We start from the raw sequence: 8,772 nt of genomic DNA, 5'->3' as shown, positions 1-8,772 counted from the left end.
AATCCACAGATAAAGGATGATCTTTCCTTTAAACCCGTCAGAACTAATGGCACTCCCCTCAGCCCAGGAAGGGTCTCCGGTCTAGCCCCTGTCCTAAGGCCTCCATTCCAAGCAGAGTCAAAAAGGGAGGCCTGTGGGGACCAGGCCCAGTGCGTCCACCGCATTGCATGGCTGATAGCTTGCCAGTTCTGAAGAGCCTTGTGCTGGAATTTGGAAGGAATTTGTGCCGTGCTCAATACGAAGCTCAGTTTGGCTTCAGGGACCATTTTAATTAAATTAATTATCTCTAGAAGGAACACTTAGCGCTGTTTAAGCCTAAACAATAGGTACTTGTTCTCACTGCTAATAGGATCGCCTCGTGCAGAGTTCTCTTGGTGAGCGGAGGACAATACCGCAAGCAGATATTTAAGGAAGGCCCTCCCCTCCTGCTCCCTCTCCTCCTTCTCTTTTGCTTTCTGTGAGCCGACAGTGAAGAGGCTTTTTCAGAGAGCAGGGATGCGGAGGCCGGCAAGATGAAAGTGTCCAGGATCCACATAGATGCACTTAGCGGCTTCCCTGACTTTCCGCGCTCGTCTGTGTCTTAACGTGTCAATTGCGGACGCGGAGTCACGCGGCCTCGCCTGTACAATCTGCATTTCCAGTGGCCCTCGCGGTTACCCTAAAGGAAAAGGTGTCACCACTTTTCTATTATGTTCTCCCTGCCTCATTTCCTTCTAATGTTTCCTTGTTTTCAAGAACTCCAGGTTCCTTTTTTTTTTTTTTCTTTAATGTATACTTGCCTCATTGCAAAAAAAAAAAAAAAAAAAAAAAGATCCGGCTCATTTGTTCCATTTCAAATCGCAGTGCGAGGAAGTAAAAGAAGTCAACACCTCCTCCGCCTCCCCACCTCAAAGTCCATTCCCCCCATCCGGCAATACCCTACAAATTATCAGCAGAAAGACAAGTACAGGGCTGGAGAGTTCCCTTACCCCCCAAAACTCACTCTTCAGACCTGTGTATTATCTTTCAGTGTGCATCACTCCTTTGGGGGAAAAGCCTTGAGGCTAAGTACTTTTTTTTTTTCTTTTCATTACAACTGAAGGAGAGCATGTTTAAAGCGTCTCTGTGCTGTGAGAAGCCCTTCTCCCTGAGTCTTTCCTCTGAGTTTGATGTACCCTCAATGGAGCCATAAATGGCCTCTATTCTTTGGTGGTTCTGCCAGTGCCTGGGGGACATGGCGCACAGCAGAGAGCCCTAAAGGCAGTCACTATGACAGACTGACGGACAATGGTACTATTAAAGTGCCACAGGGACTGGCTTTGCCAGAATGAGTGCAAAATCAGGACCAGAACTTGTCAAATTAGCTTCACATAATGATGGTGTGCAACTGGCATTGGAAGAGGCAGCCACGGCCTGGGCCACAGGCAAAACGGGTCTCACAGCAGCTTTGACTGGAGGCATTATTTACTTAGCAAGTAGGACTTGGTCTGCAGCGCAAGTGCTAACTCCGCTATTGAACTCAAGTGATGGGTAATAATGAGGCTGAGGATTATTTTAAATTTCCTTTTGGTATATTCTAAATTCTTTGTAAGTTTATTGATTTTGAGAGAGAGAGAGAGAGAGAGAGAGAGAGAGAGGGTGCACGCAAGTGAGAGTGGGGGAGGGCAGAGAGAGATAGAGAAAGAGAGAGAGAGAGAATCCCGAGCAGGCTCCGTGCCATCAGTACAGAGCCCGACTTGGGGCTCAGACTCACCAACCTCGAGATCAGGATCTGAGCAGAAACCAAGCGTCTGGCGTTCAACCCCCTAAGCCACCCACGCGCCCCTCCTTTTCCTATATTCTAATCATTACTAATGGGCAACAGAGAAAAGAAGGAAAACAGACCTATTTTATCTTACATAGTTATTTAAAGAAAAACAATTTTGTTGTAATTAAAATCTCATGACTAATTGTTAATGTCTGTTACTTTTTTTTTTTTTCTGGAATGACCCCCACTTCCAACCTACTTAGCAAAAACTGTTCCTTTAAACACAGTAAAATTCCAAATCTTTTCAATATCATTTGTATACAGATAACAATCAAGGGAGTAGACCAACAGCAAATGACCAGTTTTTAAAGTTTTTCTAATCTGTGTTGGTACCATTTGCTTCACACCCCAACAATAATGGCTAGAACACTATCCTCTTCTATAGTAAGGAAGCAGAAATCTAGTAACAATTGACAACAAAAGTGAGCGTGGTAACGGATCACATTGAGACAACCCTTAATTTGTCAAGTGCTAACCTTTAATGTAGCCCAGGCGCTACCTGTTTTCTAAGATGAACTCTCTTGGGATACAGAAGAGTTTCCATGCTTGAAAACAAGTTCTGCATTAGAGAAAAGAGTCGAGGTAAATAAATACGAGTGGTGATCGTATCCTGCTTTCCGCTTTTAAATGCTTGGTAAAGTGCACTCGGCACACACGCATTCTTATGTTAGGAAATACATTTGGATTAATGAAGACTAAGTTTCATTGTTTCAGTCACTTGAAAAATTAAAAAAACAAAATTAAAAAAAAACCCAAACGTCTACAATTCCAGGAAAGATTAGTCCGTGGTTGGAAAAGAGCATGGCACTCTTGGGACTACCCTCTATTTTGTACAAACACAAAAAGGATAGAAGTTTTTCTTTCCTGCTTTTTTCTCCTAGGACAGTCTGTGTGTGGTCTGAAGTCATGACCTATCAGAGATTTACATATTTTCAAAGTAGACTCCAGCCTTTGTCTCATCTCTCCTCACATCACATAATAGTGTTACCTTTTACGAGCCCCATCAGGGAAGTATACTACTTTATTTAAATCAAGGGTCAAGCCAAATTCTCAAGCGTGTGAGAGGTTTTTATGACAGAGTCTCTATTTTTTGTTTCGGTCTATATTGATAATCTACTGTTGAGTTTCCTCACTGATGTCTATTCAAAGATCCTATTGCCCTTCTTTCCAATCTGAGGGGGTTTGCAGACTATAATTTCCTAACAGTGGCTGGGTAGGAGTGGCCAAGCTTCTCAAAGGAAGGAATGAGGACACACATTCCTTAAGAGAGGACACACAACCATAAGAGAAACAAGAGAGTTTCCTAAGGTCAAAGTTGTGGGGTAATGCCAATTTTATATTAAAACATGTGTGGCTGCAAAATTTATTTATTCAACAAATACTTCTTGAGCACTTATCATGTGTCAGGCATTGTTCTCGATGCTGGGAATACGGTGCTGGGATTTAAATCGGTCAATGTCCCCAATTTCATGGGGCTGATATCCTAATAGAAGCCATACCAAATGACACAAATATGAAAAAGATAAATGCAGACAGTGAAAAATATCATCAAGAAACTACAGTTAGGATACTGACTGGGTAGAGGGACTAATTCAGACTGAAGGGTTGGGAAAGCTTTCACTGATGAAGGTAGACACTGGTGGTAACACCTGAATGACCAGAAAGTCACTCTAGGCAAAGGCAACAAGGAATAAAAGGCCCCCAAAGAGAATTACACTTTGCCTTTTTTTTTTTTTTTTCCAACGTTTTATTTATTTTGGGGACAGAGAGAGACAGAGCATGAACGGGGGAGGGGCAGAGAGAGAGGGAGACACAGAATCGGAAGCAGGTTCCAGGCTCTGAGCCATCAGCCCAGAGCCCGACGCGGGGCTCGAACTCCCGGACCGCGAGATCGTGACCTGGCTGAAGTCGGACGCTTAACCGACTGCGCCACCCAGGCGCCCCACACTTTGCCTTTTTGAGTAACCGGGAAAGACCATGGATCAAGGACTGGAGTGGGTGAGACTGGGTGCTGGGAAATAGGAAATGGAGGCCAAAGATAGGCAAGGGCTGGATTACATAGGAGGTTAGAAAACAGTTAAGAGCACCAATTCAGGTAAGAATGGACAGGAAGTAATGGAAGCTTAGACAAAAGCACAAGCAACGATGCGGACAGAGATTAAAGTACCGAGGACGTATTTCTGAGGTAGAGCATGGAGAGCAGGGTACATGGAAGGGAAACAACTCCTATGTCCTTGTTCTTGAATATCCGAGCGAAGAAGCCACACTCGGGAATGGGAGAAGAATGAAGAAAGAACAGTTTTCAAGGGGAGAAAACCAAGAGTCCTGCTTTGGCCATTTTAAGTGCGAAATGCCTTTTTGTTATTCAAGTAGGGAAGTGTTAAATTGGCATCTGGGCATCTAAACTTACAGCTCAGTGGAAAGGTCAGAGCCGGCAACATGAATCTGCAGGTAGGTGGTCTCTAAACCATGGCATCAGATGAGATTGGGTATAAGAAGAGAAGAGCACAAGTCTTGGACCTGAGAGCTTGAAGGGAGCCACCATTTGGGGGTTAAGAGGAGCTGGAGCCAGTGGGTGGAGAGAGGAGTGAGTAACTGACAGAGAGAAACAGGAAAGGCAGGGCAGGGAGAGGACAGAGTGGCCAACGGACGCCAAGCTTCAGAGTAACAGAGGCTCGACTGCTGATCCGGCAGAGTGGTGTTGGTAATCTTTCAAGGGGAGAGAGCAACCAAAACTGTATTAGGGTCAGCAAAGGTAAGCTGGGATGTGCGGAAGCTTCTGAGCTGTCTGTGAGATGTGAGAGGAGCGGCAGAAAGGGATAGGAGGTCCGGGGAGGGTTTTGTTTTGTTTCAAGATGGGAGGCAAAAGAGGATGTTTGTGTGTGGACGGATGAAAAGATTCAGTGGTAGGAGAAGGTTGGTGCTGGACACTTAAGAGGGAAGCAGAGATACGACAAAGTAATTTTGGAGAGCAAGGGAGCAATTGTATTTGCGAAGTATAACAACAACTCTGGGTGGTAACTCTTTGACACTTGTGGTAATGAGCTAAAAATGAAATGAGCACTGGTTGTGGGTTCTTCTCCAGCCTCCTTCGGCTGCTAGGTGTAAGCACCGAGTCGGGGACAGCTATGTTGAAGACACGTTGAGACTCCCAGGTGACTATGACGGGGGGGGGGGGGGTCGGAGGAGATGAAGAAACGGCTGTAATTACAAGGCAGCAGATGCTAATGACAGCCTTTGATAAGTTGAATTCCCAGTGCAATGCGAGTGTTTATTAAATGTTTGATGAAAAACACTGATCTGGAATCGAGCTTAATCACTTCCTAGAAGAGCAAGTTTATTCAGCTTAAGTCAAAGCTTCCTTTGCAGAATAGAAAAATTATCCTCTATGTACAGGATTTCATAACTTGTGTGTGGTGTCTAAAATCGCACCTGGCGATGAGTAACCACTCAGGAGATGTTAGTTTCGGTTCCGCTTTCCAAGCACAGTATGGTTTCCTCCTTGAGTTGTTCAATAACCATTTCTTCAACACTTAGTCTATGCAAGGCATCGTACCAAGTGCCTGGGATAAAATAACAGACAAACAGGGCCCTGCTCTCGTGGTATATCTGGGAACAGAGAGATCATATGAATAACTGCACTTAATATTTAAGTGCAGTCATGATGAACACTATAAAGGTCGGCCAGTGTGGTATTTACATAAAATAGACATGTTGGAATTAGATTTTTAAACTTTCCGTTAAACTTGCATAAAAATGTTCAAGGAATCAGAAGTTTAACATTCTGATTAATCCTTCCTGATTATGAAAAACACTAACTCAAAGTAAAAATCTAAAATGTAAGAAAAATCTATTCACATACAAGAGGCCAACAGAGCCACGATGCCAGATTTCAGAAAAGCATTTGAGACGTGGGCTCAATATCACAGTTCCTTAAGAACTATTCCTTAAGCTTTAACTGTTTGCCAGGCATCGTGCTCACTAAGGGGAGAAAAGCAGTCCATGGCATCTGGAGGCTGGCTTGTTACTATCAGCTAGGCCTTGAACGTACACTTAATGTCACAGAACACCAATATTAGGCAAGGTCACTCTATGACCCTGATGAAATGAGAAACAGAGAAGCCCTCTTCATAATTTCGTCTAAGTATAGACAAAAACAAAGCCACGGTGCAAAGCACAAATTCCAAACATCCCCCTCGCCCCGTCAAGACTAGCGACTGCAGCTTCTTTACCAATTACAGCTTTAACTTCGCTGCATTCTTCCCACCTTATAAACAAGATCCATGAAGATAGCCAATCATAAAATAACCCCACTTCCTGAGAGAATCTCAGGAAGCAAGCAAACTCTTGCTTCCTTGAACTCTCCCAAATAAGTCCATATCCCATAATAAAGTCCTTTTCAGTGCTGTCCGATAGGAATACACTCACTGATGCCCTATTGTGCGCTCTAGTTTCAACAACGCAACGAACCCAACTTTGTTCGACGCCTACACTTCCTGGTGACTCATGGCCAGTGGCATTGCCAGTGGCACATAGGCAGGATGTTATTTAATCCTCACAGCTATTTCGTGAGGGGTGCCTGGGTGGCTCAGCGGGTTGAGCGTCTGACTTCAGCTCAGGTCATGACCTCACGGTTCGTGAGTTCGAGCCCTGCATTGGGCTCTCTGCTGTCAGCAGATTCCTTGATAAATTCCCAGATAACTATCCAAAATTGTCTGAAGGCTAGTCTTTAAGTTAAAGGGCAGAATCATTTTTCTACACCTCCATTCCCTCTTACCCATTATTTGCTCTTATTTCTAGAATAATGAGTTCTTTAAGGAAGTATGACTTTAACCCGTTTTACGCATTAAAACATTAACATTGGGGCTTGTTTCTTTTGGCTGATTTCAGGGTCAGGATGAGCTTTGTCAGGGGCAGACCGATCAGGCCCGCTCATTTCCTAAAAACCCTTTGACAGCTTCAGGTTAGAGTTAAAATCGCAGCAGGCTATACACACCCCTTCTTCCTTTTGTGGCCTTCTCTTGATGCTTCCACTTAATTCACTGATTTAACATATAATACTATGTACCAGACAATTCTCCATTTTCTAGTCTTGCAGAACCCATTTTTGTCGTTAGTAGTGTGTGTGTGTGTGTGTGTGTGTGTGTGTGCTTGTAGTTGGCATACAATGTTGTATCAGTCCCAGGGGTACAGTGTAGTGATTCCACAACTCTGTATGTGATGCTATGTTCACAAGCACAGCTGCCATCAGTCTCCATACAACCCTTCTACAATACCATTGACTTCATTTTCTATTCCTATGCCGTTCCTCTCATCCCTGTGACTTCTTCATTTCCTAGCTGGAGGCCTGTGCCTCCCACTCCCCTTCACCCCTTTTGCCCATTCCCCACCTCTCTCTCCTCTGGCAACTGCTCATTCCGTTATTTATCAGAACCCCTCAGTTTTTTTAGCGCAACATAGTTCTGTCTCGGCACACGTCCGTTAAGTTTCAACTGGGGCTTCGAAATCACCTCTACTCTCTCTCCTGCAGACTTCACTGAACTTCCCACACGGTACACAATGTATTGCTGAATTACATGGTATGGTCATTACCACGGCCGATTCCCTTGGCTCTTGTCAGACCACGTTGCATGTTTATTCCTCCAACCTCAACTCTTCAGAAACAGAGATGTTATTTCCTTTAATATCTTGTGCACTTGGCACACGGTATCTGGGAATGGGCCAAGCTTAATACATTGTTTGAGCCTTTCCTTCACCAAACCCATCTGAAATATGACTCGATTAAAGAGAATAATTCAAATGTCTTCAGTAGTAACTTATTTCTAGCTCTGTTACCTGGCACTCAAATCTACATTAATCAATTTAGTGCATTCAGCCACAATGAGGGGCAATTGGTTTTCAGACTATTTTCCTAAGATCGACTGTGGATCCGAAGACAACTTATTAATTGAATTTTTTGTCTTAATCAGGAAGAATAATTCAACAGGTCTTTAGAGCACCGTGGTGTCATCTCTTGGAAGTACACTTCAATACATCCTTTTTTTTTTTTTTTAATTTAAATTCTAGTTAGTTAACATAACTACCTTTTTTTTTTTTTTAAAGGAAGTCTTTATCTGCAATTCCAGGCCGCTCTACGTGATTTGTGGACGCTGTAATAATAAATCTCCTTAATGACTAGTAGGAAAATAAATACTAATAACAAAAACAAAATAACCTCACAAGATAAGGATTACTTAAGGAAGTGAACTGAAGAGAACGAAAACTAGCAATTATTCTCTTTTGTGCCTTCTGAATTTTGAACTGATGTCAAAAAAACTTTCATCTGATGATGAAAGTACTCTTTAAAGCGAAAACTGTACTTGTTGGAAGTAACAAGAGTCCTACGGATCGTGTGAGATAATGGAGACGACTTTTTTTTTTTTTCAATCTACTTAAATGTAATGAACAATCTTATTAAGAAAAGTATACTAACAGGGAAGCTTTTAACAGTAGATTTGCCATATTGAGCTGGACTCCTTTGCTTCAGGAAAAAAGATGAGGTAATCACCTATCTTTAAACTGTTAAAATTAGAGTCAAAGAAAACACACTTGAAGTGGCATTTAAATGACAATAATAAATTTGTCAAATTTGTTTCTCTCTTTTGCTTTGAAAAAAAGATATTCTTGAAAGGCAATTTTGTAAGTAAATAGATTTGCTGTCATAGTAAATCCTATCTTGTTTGACTTATTTTTGCCATTCCCTTGGATTTGTTTTCAAAACTTCAACAATTAGACCTAGCAGTTTCAAAAAATCCAAAGCCTTAAGCCTTTTCGTTGCTGAAGAAAGCAGAATCAGCATTTTGTCAAAATAAACATAAAAATAACACTCAAATTCTGAAATCTAAATGTTACTTCAAGGCAGAACTACTACTATCTCTGGTCAATACTTTGAACTATTTAAAAACAAAGATCATTTTTGTCTTACTCCTTGTTTTAAGCTACTTAAA

General features: G+C 42.4%; 1 long non-coding RNA gene across 1 annotated transcript; it reads left to right on the top strand.

Moving 5' to 3' along the window:
* Positions 1–4,411: 4,411 nt before the first annotated feature.
* Positions 4,412–8,497, top strand: LOC125163337 (uncharacterized). The gene is made up of 2 exons (XR_007151411.1): positions 4,412–4,541; positions 7,889–8,497. It is a non-coding gene; the product is annotated as an uncharacterized LOC125163337 (long non-coding RNA).
* The last annotated feature ends 275 nt before the right edge of the window (positions 8,498–8,772 follow it).

This window comes from Prionailurus viverrinus, chromosome B1 (assembly GCF_022837055.1).
Source record: "Prionailurus viverrinus isolate Anna chromosome B1, UM_Priviv_1.0, whole genome shotgun sequence".
In the NCBI taxonomy this organism is placed as follows: Eukaryota; Metazoa; Chordata; class Mammalia; order Carnivora; family Felidae; genus Prionailurus; species Prionailurus viverrinus.
The sequence above is the reverse complement of the archived record's forward strand: the minus strand, read 5'-3'. Positions and strand labels throughout refer to the sequence as shown.